The 13,224-nt window shown below is 46.3% G+C and overlaps 1 long non-coding RNA gene and 1 other non-coding gene across 4 annotated transcripts in view; one reads left to right on the top strand and one right to left on the bottom strand.

The window, feature by feature from the left end:
• The window catches only part of Gm41958, a 20,547-nt gene extending 19,058 nt beyond the window's left edge, over positions 1-1,489 (bottom strand). For both annotated transcript variants that reach the window (XR_003948010.1, XR_878576.3), the window contains exon 1: positions 1,404-1,489. This is a non-coding gene — a transcript (predicted gene, 41958). The remainder of the gene's footprint in view (positions 1-1,403) is intronic.
• On the top strand, positions 947-13,224 carry Gm34056. Of its 2 annotated transcripts, none has more exons than XR_387442.3 (3): positions 947-1,211; positions 2,198-2,291; positions 13,006-13,224. It is a non-coding gene; the product is annotated as a predicted gene, 34056 (long non-coding RNA). The 2 variants fall into 2 exon arrangements; XR_387444.3 differs by lacking the exon at positions 947-1,211 and adding an exon at positions 1,423-1,598.

The raw sequence follows: 13,224 nt of genomic DNA, 5'->3' as shown, positions 1-13,224 counted from the left end.
TAGTTTACACACCAACTAATGTGGTCCCATGGAAATATAACAAAAGCCATCATTGGTTATTATTGGGCCCTTTAGATTTTTTTTAATTACTTTTTTTTTTTCTTCTGAGTCTTTCTACATAGCTCTGGCTATCCTGGAGCTCACTGTGCAGCCAAGGCTGACCTGAACTTCTGATCTACCATTCTGCTCCCACTTCCAGGGGCCTGTGATTCCAGGCGTGTGTCGCGGTGCCTGGGTGCCTGTTTGTTATATGCAGTACTGGGGGTTGAACCTAGGACTTCATGCTCACCAACTCAGCTCCATCTCTATTTCTAATAGGTACTTTCTTATCTGTCTATTAATTTTAGACAGCATCTCATATATCCCAAACTGACCTCAAACTGGTTATATTGCCAAGGATGACCTCAAACTTCTGATGCCCCTGCCTCTGCTTCTGAGGACTGGGAACACAAGGGCCATCACCCCAGAATGTGAGGCACTATGGACCAAACCCAGGGCTTCGGGCTCACTAAACAAGCACTCTTACTAGCTGAGCGATAGCTCCGAAAAGCCTTTTTAAAGAAGGTAGTGCTAGTGGGGGAAGAGGAGGAGGAGGGGGAGGAGGAGGAGGAAGAAGAGGAAGAGGAGGAGAAGGAAGGAGAGGAGGAAGAGGAGGAAGAAGAGGAAGAAAGAAGGAGGAGGAGGAGAAGGAAGGGGAGGAGGAAGAGGAGGAGGAAGAAGAGGAAGAGGAAGAGAAGGGAGGAGAGGAGGAAGAAGAGGAAGAAGAAGAGGAAGAAAGAAGAAGGAAGAGAAGGAAGGGAAGGAGGAAGAGAAGGAGGAAGAAAAGGAAGAGGAGGAGAAGGGAGGAGAGGAGGAAGAGGAGGAGGAAGAAATAAGAAGGAGGAGGAGAAGGAAGGGGAGGAGAAAGAGGAAGAGGAAGAGGAGGAGGAGAAGGGGAGGAGAAACAAGAAGAGGAAGAAAGAAGAAGGATGAGGAGGAGGAGAAGAGGAGAAGGAAGAGGAAGAAAACTGAGTTTGGCCCAGAGGCAAGCTATAAAAGTGTTTCATTTTATACATTTATTTACAGGTTTTAACCTTCAATGCCCTCATTCATTCAAATCTTATAAATCTTCTTTTCTTATACTACTGATATGTGTAAATCGACAGAGCTACAACACACACAGCCACAACACACAGAAGCCCATCTCCATCCCATCCATGACTCGTGCCAAGGTCGGTATCACGTAATTCTTGGAAATTTTCGCTAGTAGAATGAATAGCCGTTTTGTAAGGATTATCTATTCAGGCAGAAAAGATGGGGGGAGGGGATGGACACAAGGAACAATTCGCTATTCAGCAGGCACTGAGTAAGCTCCAAGGATGAGATTTCTTTGTTTTTATTTTGCTTTTGTTTTTCTTTCCTACCTTAGCCCTGGAATCCAAGCAAAGAAATCCATCTTGTGAGATTTCTGTAGGCTCTGTATGGCTGGTGGAAACAGTGATGTCAGCCCTGGCTTCACTCTGCAGCCTGGCTGACTGAAACCCAGAGCTGTCTGTTTGCATTTCAACACCAGTTTTTGTTTTCCATCCCTTAAGAGGCTCAACCAGTTCAAACATCAGGTAGGGCAGCTGGATCACTCTAATGACCCTAGAACAGTCGGGGAGAAACCCGCAAGCAGTGTGGCTGTTTTCCTTCAAACACAGCCAGCCACTCACTTCATCTGTCAAGCCGCACCAAGCTCAAGCAAGACCGACCATCTTGTTAAAAATTTACTTGAGGTTGTTCTTTCGTCTCTCTCTGTGCCCCAAAGAGGGGAGAGTGATGGGAGGTGGGCGCAGGTCTCACTCCTGGAATCTCTCTTGGATAAATACCCTGAGAGTGCTGAGAGACGCTCTGAGGGATTCACAGGTCCCCAGCATCTGCTGTTGAGAGGAGCAACCTCCATCATTTCTGCTGACTAGGCTCTCACTTAAGCAGCTCAGGAATCGAGAGACCACCAGTGTGTGGCAGAGTGGAGAGACCTGGGAAGATTGGGTAAGGGGCCAGTCATCCAGGCAAGGCGGTGCTGGGATGTCAGTCCCGTCTCACCCATTCATTCAGACGACTGTGCGATCAGATTTCCAGGACGTGCCCCACAGGGTGCCTTTCAGAGACACTGATATTCCATGAGCCATCTGCAGTTAAAAGTCTGCCTGGCTGCACATTTTTTTTTTCATAGAAAATTCCTCCAGTTCGTGTGGAAGGAAGGTCAGCATTTGAGAGAACAGCGTGTGACGACGATGAGGCCACAGAGACGGACCAGGCACTAGAAGGTTTGTTTTCTCAAGTTTTCAGGTACAGACTTGCACTGTGGCAGGCCTGGAAATTTAGGTAGCCCTCAGGACTTCCAGTCGTACCTTCTTGGGCTCTTGGTCACTAGACTTGCTAACAGGCTCTGTGGTGAGAATATATCACAGGGAATTCTGAGGCTTGGTTTCTATTGCTGTGATGAAACACTATGACCAAAAGAAATCTGGGGAGAGAAGGGCTTATTTGGCTTAAACTTCCACATTGTAGTCCTTCACTGAAGGAAGTGAGGACAGGAACTCAAACAGAGCAGAAACCTACGAAGGCAGGAGCTGATGCAGAGGCCATGGAGGGGTGCTGCTTACTGGCTTAGTCCCTGTGGCGTGCTAAACTGCATTGTAATAGAACCAAGGACCACCAGCCCAGGGGTGGAACAACTCACAATGGGTGAGTCCTCTACACCAATCATGAGTTAAGAAAATACTTCACAGGCTTGCCTACAGGCCAGTCTTATGAAGGCATTCTCTCTATGGGGTTCCCTCCTCATGGATGGGAGGTGTCTACCGTGTGTCAGGTTGGCACAACATTACCGGCACACTGAGTGAGCCAGCATACACTGAAGATGAACTCAGAATCTAAGAGCTCCCCGGTCACCAGCAGTGCTCTGTCTGCTTGAGGCGTCTCTCCTTCCAACGAGTGCAACGGACAACGACTTGGAATGCTCTGGACGTGTTGGAGCCACCAGTCTGTAGATTGCTCTTTTTCCCAGTTGGATTCCTGCTTCCTCTCACTTTGCTACCTTTAGACTCCATGGTGGTCTGTTACTGTGACACCTCTGCCAATTCCTTAAGCAGCTTCCCCCGACACTCCCTGCCCCCCCCCCCGTGCCCCTCCCCGTTTGTTTGTTTGTTTGTTTTACAACTCCATCTATACAGTAACTCCGCCCCTGGAGCAGTTCAGCCACCACTTCTTCCCTCCCTCCCTCCCCATCAATCAGTGATGACTGACACGGAGGAAAAGATCATGGTCACCTACTCTGGTGGGCCCTGACACCAATAAGGGTACGGCATTGTGTTTCTCTTTAGCTCTCTGCAGTGGGTGTTTCAAAGTTTCTCCCCCACTGTCGAATGTCTAACACACCCGTCTTTCCTGGTGCTCAGGGCTTTAGACCTCCTCTAGCTACCTTCCCTCCTGACTCAAAGCAAGCAGCCTCTCCCCGGAGATCAGCTCTCTGTCTGGGCTCGGCCTCCTCTCCTTGACAGCACCCACACGACACATCGCTTCTCTCACGCAGCACCTCAATTCCAGGAGAAATTTTCCTGGTTCTGCCTTCAAAATATTCCCTGAGCGCAGCTACTTCCCCTTAAGCGTAAGAGAGGTCAGTAGAGGCAGAGGTCACCTCTAGACCTTGATCTCTGCTCTGGCCAGTGCTTCCTCCAGGCTAGCCTTGTTAGTGACCTTCTGGGTGTCACATCTCAGAGCAGGCTTCTCCTCTGTTCAAGACACTAACACGACTTTCCTCTTACTCAGAGGAAAAGCCTCCCTCTAGGTCCACCAGACCCTACCGACATTGTCTGATACGAACTTTCCATCAGGGTGGAAACCGGCGTGTGTTTTTCTTCCGATCCAGCGGCTGAGTGCTGGAGGTGTGCTGATGTGACCAAGGAAGGGGATCTTTTTTCCCTTTTTGTTTAGACAGTCTTGTGAAGCCCAGGCAAGCCTCAAATTCTCTTATGTAGCCAAAGATGACCTTAAACTTCTTTTGCTTTTCTTTTGGAAAGAAGGTCTCACTACGCCTCCAGCTCAGCCCCTGTGACCTTGAGCGTCTCACCCTCCGCAGTACTAGGATGAGAGGCACGTGCCATCACACTCGGTCCTAGGCAGTGTGGATCAAACCCAGGGTTTTCGTATGCTCTAAAAGTACACTCCCTACTGAGCCACATACCCAGCCCTAATCCTTTGCTTTTCAGTTGACTGACATTTAACCACCCGGTTCCGGGGTTTAGCATCCAACAAAGCACAGCCCATTCGATCTACACACATCTGCCCTACACTGCTCTGGCAAAGCCACGGTACTCTCTATGGCATGCTTTCCTCTACAGCTTCCCATCCTCTCAAAGATCAGGGCTGGAGATGTGGTAGAGCGCCTAGCATTCATGTGGCCCTTTGTCCATTCTGAACAGTGCTGGGTGAATTAATGAATGAGTGGCAAAGACATTTTTCATCCTTCTCTCCAAGGATGTGACCTGAAGACCCCACCCATCTCTGACTTCAGTCCCTACCCCACGGTCCTCCATGTTTGCTCTCCTTTAGCCACAACACTGCCCTGCTTACTGGAGTAGTTATTTGGGCTGTTACCTTGGGCCTTTGCCCATGTGGTTCTCTGTCCTTGGAACGCTCTTTGCCCAATACTGATCTGGTCTGAGCAGTACTCCTTCACTTCCTCCTGGCTGACCCAACCCTACCCCAACTGAAATGTGTCAGAAAGCAGCCTCCCACCCACTCATTCTTTACGGTGCTTAGCTCCTTCTGATGTACTTACTGGATCTTTGGGAATGGCTGTCTCCGGGGCAAGCATAGAGTTCACCAAATACTAACCCACCCAAATAGCCTCCAGCACAGAACGGGCACTCAATAACAATAAGGATGCTAAAATTAATGAACGCAGGGTGGCTTCGTGGTGTGGGGATTTCCCACGCTCTCCACTTGGGCCTGGGAGGGAGCTTGTTTCCGTAGCTGCTTCTTGGGGAGAGGGGGAGAGGGGGTTCCCTTAGAACAGCATCTTCTCTTACACTAGCGCAACCCTGCCTCAGCTCTATTTCCAGTCAGCACAACAGCCCTTCTCACCAGTGCAGATGAGATCAACTACTCAGGCTCAACTGGGAAGACTTTCACCTGCCTCTCATTGGTCTTCACGGCCAATAGGAACGTTTGCCGAGGGCAACTACAGAGATATTGACTACACCGCTTACAGTTTATCTTTTCTTCCTCATCTAAGGGTCCCCAGCTCCTCTTATACATGGCCATTAGACTTTCAAAATGCCATACTAAATACTGTCAGCTTAGGCCGGGCGTGGTGGCACATGCCTTTAATCCCAGCACTCGGGAGGCAGGGGCAGGCGGATTTCTGAGTACGAGGCCAGCCTGGTTTACAAAGTGAGTTCCAGGACAGCCAGGGCTATACAGAGAAAACCTGTCTCGAAAAAAACAAACAAAAAAAAAATACTGTCAGCTTAATGTTTGGAAATTATTGCTCTGAGAGGGCTATTATTTATTCTAGAATTTAAAAAAAATTTTATTAGGTATTTTCCTCATTTACATTTCCAGTGTTATCCCAAAAGTCCCCCATACCCACCCACCCCGATTCCCCTACCACACAATCCCCCTTTTTGGCCCTGGCGTTCCCCTGTACTGGGGCATATAAAGTTTGCAAGTCCAATGGGCCTCTCTTTCCAGTGATGGCCGTCTAGGCCATCTTTTGATACATATGCAGCTAGAGACAAGAGCTCCGGGGTACTGGTTAGTTCATATTGTTGTTCCACCTATAGGGCTGCAGTTCCCTTTAGCTCCTTGGGTACTTTCTCTAGCTCCTCCATTGGGAGCCCTGTGAATCCAATAGCTGACTGTGAGCATCCACTTCTGTGTTTTCTAGGCCCCGGCATAGTTTTATTCTAGAATTTTTACAGTCAGCAAATAAACTACTGGTCAGTAAGCTCAAAGCCAGGTCAACAGAGTGAATTAACTTCCTCCTGACTTGCCCCCACGAAAGTACAGGCTACTTTCCCCCTTGCTCCATTGTACACACTGGTGAGCAACCGTCAATTCAAGCATCAGGGAGTAAACTATTTTGTGTCATTAGCCCTAACTATGTATACCACGAAGATTCCTGTTGGAAATGCCAAAACATATACATTGGTTTGTTTTCAAATCCTGCTGTTTTCCGCTGTTATCTCAAAGAAGAGCCAACCAGTAGAAAAATTACATCTTTGGCTACAAAAACAAACAAACAAACAAATGTGCAACTGTAGTCACCAGACAGAAAGGAATTGCAGGATGGTAAGGACTCCTGCTTCCTTGCTTGTCAACTACAGGTGACAGGTAAAGCAATTTGCTGCACAATGCAGACACTGTGACATGCGAGGCAAAGATGAAGGCCTTCTGAGTCCCCTGCAGTCACAGATCCTCACCCAAAACCAGTGATAAGATAATCCCTCAATGAGGAGTGTGTGTGTATGTGGGTGTTTGTGTGTGTGTGTGAGAGAGAGGCAGAAACAGAATGAATCTCCACAGAAGACCTACATATGTCTCTCATGACACCGTTCATTTATTAATTGCTAATTACATTTCAAAATTACTTCTCTCAAAATACACAGACACCTGGCCACAGACTGCCAGCCTAATGCTAAAATAGGCACCTTGATCAGCTCCTCCTGGGACTTTAACCACACAGCTGCATCTGACCATGGTTAATACATATCTTTGCCAAAAGAAATATGAACAACTCTGGGAACTGATTACAAACTTGGGGTTGGTCCAAACTTTGCAGAAACGATGGCTCTGTCGTCTGGAGCGTCTCGGGGCCAGGACACTGTTCTCACCAAGCTGACTCTACATAACAAAAGCAAACAGCATATCAGCTCTGCACAGAACTTCTCTCTTCCTAATATAGGAATAACAACTAAGATGTCAGCATTGAGTCACAACTGATGATTCACTTTTAAAGTTCTACCAAAGAAAATGGGGCCAAACGGTTTGCGAGACGATTTATAACATGTATCAGGAGTCACAGAGATGACTCCTCCATCCGACACAGTGCTCTTACTGAAACCCCAAGTGCGATGCAAATGAGAAGATGTTTGATATAAAATCCGCATCAATCTAAGCACTCAGTAATAGGGAAAATGGAAATTATGGTCTATCTTCCTAATGAAACATCACACAGCCATTACAAATTAATCAGGAAGCTGTCACTATATAGAAAAATCACCAAGGACAATGTTAGAATTATATAGTCACGTGCATTTTACAATGCAATCGTGTTACAATTTACCTGTGTGGAACAAGAGTATAAGGGCTTCCTACTCTTCTACAGCTTTTTAAAATGTCAACCTATGCGGGGCAGTGGAGGTGTACACCTTTAATCCCAGCACTTGGGAGGCAGAGGCAGGCAGATTTCTGAGTTCGAGGCCAGCCTGGTCTACAGAGTGAGTTCCAGGACAGCCAGGGCTACACAGAGAAACCCTGTCTCAAAAAAAAAAAAAAAAAAAAAAAGTCAATCTATGATTCTAATATTTTTAGAAGAAGGAGATAGGCTGGGCACACAGTAATTCCAGCACTTGGAAGGCTGTGCTAGGAGGCTCAGACACTTGGATTGCATGTAAGGACTGTCTCAAAACAAGCCAGAGAGAGGGAGAGAGAGGAAGAAAGAGAAAGGTAGAGAGAGAGGAGAGAGGGAGAGAGAGAGAGACAGGGAGGGAAAGGGAGGCTTATATACAGTGGTTCATATCCCCTCTTTTTAAAGTATCTAACAAATAAGAAGTGGGTATCTGGACCTTGCCCAGTTGTTGACAGACAGGAAAAGAAGCATGCCAGCTTTTCTTTTACCTTTAGGACTACCCAGGGTACAGTGGGCAGGTAGGAGCCCAGGGTACAGTGGGCAGGTAGGAACCCAGTCCCGCCTCTGAGGAAATCAGCCTTAGGATTCTGGACCCTATGTTGTATTATTTCCAAAAAATGACTTAATTTTTTAAAAAAACAAAACAAACAAACAACAACAAAACAAAAGCATAAAAGCATAGGGCTCACTGCACTCCCTTCACCAGCTCCTGTTTCTCTGAATGACACAAAAGTTTCTTAGTCTAGACTTTGGACCCTCTACTAAATAAATGCAGGAAAGCACAACCACGAGATCGTTGTTTGGATGTTTGCTTCTCCAAAAGAAAAAGAAAAAAGAAAAAAAAGGGGGGGGGGTTACACACACACCACACCACACACACACACACACACACACACACACACACACACACACACACCATCTTGCATACTCTGGGCCCTGGGCTCCATTCTCCACAGGAAGATGAAGAAGTAGAAACTGCTGGACTTGAACTTAGCTTTCAGTTCTGCTCCACACAAAACTGGTTCTTTGTGTGTTTATGTTGAATACGCATAAACAGAGGGAGGAATTAGCCTCTACTACAGCTTTGCTCTACTGTCCAAAAATGGGACCAAAATGTTGATCAAAGCTGAGATGTGGACCAAGGAGATGGATCAGCAGCTGTCATGCCTGCCACTTGAGTGGACACCCAGAATTTGATTTCAGGGAAAGAGAATGAGCCCCACAAAATTGTCCCCTAACTTCCACATGCATGTCATAGCATGCACACAGGTGCTCACACAAACAATAATAATAAATAATATTTTTAACAAAGAACTGGGTATGTAGGCCACCACAGCCATGGATGGGCGAGCTTCTACCCAACTCCTGATCACTCCCATGTTAGTAAATACTGAAATATAAAAGCAGACTTTACTACTTTCATTATGAATATATAGGAATTGCACTGCTCCAAATGAATATTTGTCAATGATTATTTGAAGAAAAAAAAAAAAACGTACTTCTACAAGATAAAAATACGTATCTATCGATCAAGTTCTCTCCAAGCCTTCATAGCCATGTTGCTTAAAAATTGTGGAGACCTTGGGTCAAGGAGACAGTCCGGTTGGCTTTCAGCAGAAAATGTGCTACTCTGCACGAAAATGGCCACTTAAGCAAGAATGTGGAAATGATTTATCTCCCGAAGGCGAAGTCGGCTCTCCACTCCTGCTCTGTCACAAGCACGCATCAGTCAGGAGTCACGCTCCTAAACAAAGGGGAGCAGTCAAGTGGCCAGACGAGCTGAGGGCCTAACATACTAAAATTACCTTAATAAAAGTTAAATTACCCACATCCTCCAGAAGAAAACGACACTGGCAACAATAATGTTTAAATTAAGAACAGCAGAACACCAAGCAGATCTATGTCCAGCACATAAACATTGTCTTCCAGAATTGGTGACAGGCAGCAATGGTATTACCAGTGCCTTAGTACTAAATCAGGGGAAAGAGAGGGGCGCTCTGGGCTTCAGCAGAGACTGCTGGTTGTTGTGTTCATGGTAACATTCCCAGGCCTGAAAGGTACGCTGAATGAATGAATGAATGAATGCACACACAAAAAAGTAACAGCAATCACCAAAATGATAGTTCTCCTGTGAAATTAACGAGCCATGCAAGCTTAGCTTAAATCAGAGAAGCGGCGACATTCACCACACATTGCATTTAGGTATTGGGTGTCAACGTTGAGCTATGGGCTCCACATTTAGAACATGGCTAAGATATGCAAGTTGCCCTCTGGGATCATCCTCAAAATTCATCTCTGAAGAGTCAGTCAACCATGTCAGAGTTTTAGAAGTTTCTTCCTTAAGTTAACACACACACACAGCCATTCTTCCACCTCCAGGTTTGCTGTGCCAATTGTGTGCACCAACTGAGGTTGCTTTTCTCCGGAGAAGGAAGTGAGGCGCAGGCCAAGTGGCCTCTTAACTCCTAGAGCAGCAACCCAAAGGGTAGCCCACCCTATTCTCTGCAGCGGTCCCTGAACTTCCTTTCTCACGCTTCTCGTCATCCAGTCATCCAGTCGGCTTGTTTGTCCTCTTTCTGCCTGGCTACTCTCTTGAGAACCTGCTCTCTGGGAGGGCAAGAACCTAGACTGTCTCAGTTTCTTCTCTGACCCCCACACCTGACAGAGCACCTGCTATCTACAAGTTCAGAATTTTGAAAGTGACTGAATGAGTGATTAAGCCAACAGTGGCTGAATGACGGAGCTCACTGCTGGCTGCGGGAAGGCGAAGACCTTCTGCTGTGTTACACGCAATACAGGATGGGGTGTTGTTTTGTCGTTGATTCCTGCCCCCCCAACCCCCCGTTTGTTTGTTTTTCAAGACAGGGTTTCTCTGTGTAGCCCTGGCTGTCCTGGAACTCACTCTGTAGACCAGGCTGGCCTCAAACTCACAGGTCCACCTGCCTCTGCCTCTGGAGTCATGGGATTAAAGGCTACATCACCATTGCCTGGCTCCTTGCTTTTTGTCAGTCTGGAATTTCATTCAGCCCAGCCTGGAACTATGCAGCCCAGGCAAACATAAAACTTATTGCAATTCTCCTGCCTCATTCTCCCCATTGCGGAGTACGGCTGTGAGCCACCTCAGTTGGTTCTGGATTTTTTTGTTGTTGTTGTTGTTCTTACTTTGTCATTGTTGTTTGAGTGTGGTCCACCAGCAATATCGATGCATGCCTATAGCAGCATTGAAAAACTGAAGCAGGAAGACTGCTGCAAATCCAAGGCTGGCCTGGGTGGGTTACAAGTGTGAGTGAAACTTCATCTTTTTTTCTTTTCTTTTATTGGATATTTTCTATATTTACATTTCAAATGTTGTCCCCTTTCCTGGTTTCCCCTCTGGAACCCCCCTATCCCACTTGCCCCACTCAAGACTCCATCTTAAAAAAAGAAAAAAAAAAAAAAGAAGAAGAGAAAAAAGAAAAACAGAAAGCCAAGACTCCTACCCCAACCCAAAACAAAGAAAACCAACAACAAAGATTATCCTGTGACAAACAGCCTCCCCAGCCCCATCTGAGAATCACTGCTCCGTGGCCCCTGAGAGTCCTGTAGGGGTCCTAAGTGGCACTGCAGAGTCATACAACATCATATTTGTGGAAAGGAAATCAAGACTAGTAGTATACTTTTATTTTGCCTTAACCTAAGAATCTATAAAAAGACTTTTGTTAATTGTTTGTTTTATGATTCAAGCTGGGTTCTCAGGGAAATGTTTTACTTAGCAGGGCCTTCTCATCAGCGATGTCTGCAGTGAGCTCCTCCTAGACCTCTCTGCTGTGACTGGTTCAGTCCAGCTTAACTGTTACACAGCTCTGCACTCCCTGAATTTACTGCAGGAGCTTGTAACCCAGGTTCGTTAGGTGTGCTGCATCTACAGAACTAAATCTACCTTGTCTGATCTTATGGAGGAAAGATGGTGTTTAGTGCTGATAAGAAGGCTCAGCAAGTCATGGTGGTGACTCTGTGAGTCATCCTCTCATCTTCTGATGTCCCCACACCACATGCACCACACAGAAACACAACATCCCCCTCCCCCCAATAAGTTAAAAAAAATTAACATAGGGAAAAAAAAACCCAACAGTAAGATGTGTTGAATTTGGGGCCACAACAGAAGAACCTATGGCCTCACCAGCCTCCTGAGCCTCTTGTCACACCTTGCTCAGACACAGAGCACATACCGATAGTCCACCGTCTCACGGCAACCCAAAACTTGTCAAGAAAAATGAAGAAAGAATAGCCAGGTGGGATGGTATGTAATGCCAGCACTCAGGAAGGCAAGAGGACTGTTACAAGTTCCAGGCCAGCCTGAGTCTGTAGTGAATTCTAAGCTGGACTAGGGTAGAGCAAGACCTTGTCTAAAGTTAAGACAACAGGTGTGTCTGCAAGATATCTTAGTTTCCTTCAGCTCCATTTTGTAGTAATGCAAAGGTATTTAAGGAGATGTTGTATTAAGAACGTAGATTTCAAGCTGGGCGTGGTGGCACACGCCTTTGATCCTAGCACTCGGGAGGCAGAGGAGGACGGATTTCTGAGTTCGAGGCCAGCCTGGTCTACAAAGTGAGTTCCAGAACAGCCAGGGCTATACAGAGAAACCCTGTCTCAAAAAAACAACAACAAACCAAAAAAACAAACAAACAACTGGGCAGGGTGGCACTGATTCTGCCTACCTCTGCGTACCATTTGTTGAGGGAATCTGTTTAACGAGTGCTGAGAAGACAGACCTTGGTATAAATATACTCATGAGGAGAATTGCTTCTTTTCCACTCAGGGAATCTCAATGTGTGGGTGTATGTGTTTAACAAATCTCTTGGTCAGAATCCAGTTTGCGGACAGAGATAACTGAGGAGCACAGAGTCTTGGCTTTTGAGGGGAGGTCTGATTCTTCTGAGGCCTCACCATTTATTTCTACCACACTTAAAATGTCTCTTCCAGCCAGGGCATGGTGGTGTACGACCCCAGAACTGAGGAAGCAGGGGCAGATGGATTTCTGAGAGTGTGAGACCAGCATGGTCTACAGAGTGAGTTTCAGGACAGCCAGGGCTATGTAGAGAGAGATCCTGTCTCGTTGAAAAAAAAAAAGTCTGTCCCTTCCCAGCACACACACAGTATTGCCTCAATATGTTTCTACCTGTTTGCTGATGTTTTCTATTTTCCTATTTAAAAAAAAAAAAAAATCAAACTTTACACCAAGCATAACAAATAAGTTTACTAGGAAGAGGGCTGGTAAGATGGCTCAGTGGTTAAGAGCTCTGACTGTTCTTCCGAAGGTCCTGAGTTCAAATCCCAGCAACCACATGGTAGCTTACAACCACCCATAATAAGATCTGATGCCCTCCTCAGGTGTGTCAGAAGACAGCTACAGTACACTTAGGTGTAATAGTAAATGAATCTTTTTGTTTGTTTGTTTTTGTTTTTTGTTTTTTGTTTCAGGGTTTCTCTGTGTAGTCCTGGCTGTCCTGGAACTCACTTTGTAGACCAGGCTGGCCTCGAACTCAGAAATCCGCCTGCCTCTGCCTCCCGAGTGCTGGGATTAAAGGCATGTGCCACCACGCCTGGCTCAATAGTAAATAAATCTTTTTTTTCTTTTTTTAAAGTTTACTAGGGAGAAAGAAACCATGGCAGGAACCACAGAGAACTTTTATCCATGAAGCCAAGAGGATGGACACACCACACCAACTGTCCTTGAGGAAGGACAGCAGCCCATGACAAACTACTTCACTGGATCCATGCGCCAACTGCAACTACTGATGCTCCAGCTATCCAGGGCCAATGTGGAATGTGAACTAAAGGGGACCAAGGAGAAGGAAAAGCAA

This window comes from Mus musculus, chromosome 1 (assembly GCF_000001635.26).
Source record: "Mus musculus strain C57BL/6J chromosome 1, GRCm38.p6 C57BL/6J".
NCBI lineage: Eukaryota > Metazoa > Chordata > Mammalia > Rodentia > Muridae > Mus > Mus musculus.
The sequence above is the reverse complement of the archived record's forward strand: the minus strand, read 5'-3'. Positions and strand labels throughout refer to the sequence as shown.